The sequence below is a fragment of the Onychostruthus taczanowskii genome, unplaced genomic scaffold (assembly GCF_017590055.1).
Source record: "Onychostruthus taczanowskii isolate IOZ18803 unplaced genomic scaffold, ASM1759005v1 scaffold1, whole genome shotgun sequence".
Classification (NCBI taxonomy): Eukaryota; Metazoa; Chordata; class Aves; order Passeriformes; family Passeridae; genus Onychostruthus; species Onychostruthus taczanowskii.
Window position 1 is genome coordinate 14344632 of NW_024496525.1, and position 955 is coordinate 14345586.

Here is a 955-nt window from a genome sequence, read left to right on the forward strand (position 1 = left end):
AAAGCTTTAAGCAAACCTCACACGACATAAGGAACAGAAATGGGTTTTGATGAACTTCTGCTGAGTGAGGGTAAACTGGATGATCAGAACCATCACCAGAACAATGTTCAGTGCCAAACAATAGGACAAGAGGCAAAGGACAGAAACTGATGCACAGGAAGTTCCACCTGAATTTGAGGAAGAACAGCTTTATTGTGCAGCTGACCTAGCACTGGAAGAGATTGCTAAGAGAGGCTGTGGAGTCTCCCTCACTGGAAATATTTAAGAACCGTCTGGATGCAATCTAGAATGACCCTGTCTGGACAAGGAGGTTGGACCAGATGATCCACGGTGGTGGGTTTCCAACTTGACTAATTCTGTAATTCTGTGCTTTAGTATTACTTAAAAAAACCCAACGAACCAAAAAAATCCAAATTAAAATAAACACAAACCCCACCAAACAGGTGGCATCTGTCTCGGCTACAGGTCTCTTTGTTATTTTACGTAATGATCCAAAGGAGGAAATGGGATATATTAATTATATTTGTAGAGGACAGAAACCAAGACGGGACCGAGCTCTTGCCCAACCATTTTGCGGGCGGAGATGAGAATTCAGAAGGCACCGACGAGCCGAAGGAGCACTGCAGAGAGCTCCAGAAGGAGCCTCTGCGGGGACAATTGCAGCATAACGAGGAATTAGCCCGAGGCAGTTCGCAATGCGTGCGGTCACTCGGAGCTGATCCCTCGGCCCCGGTTTCCTTACAGACAGCGGCAAAGATCTGCTTTCCGTGCTACTGCTTCCCAGTGCCGCTGCTCGGCGGCAGGACGCGGATCGCTTCCCGCAGCTGCGGAGGCGCGGCTCCTCTCGCCGCCACCCCCCCAGCTCCGCAAGCAGCGCGCTGCCCCCGGCGCTGCCGGGCCCACCCAGCGCCAGCCCCGCCGGCGCGCAGCGAGCAGGTGGGCGGGCGGAGAGCGG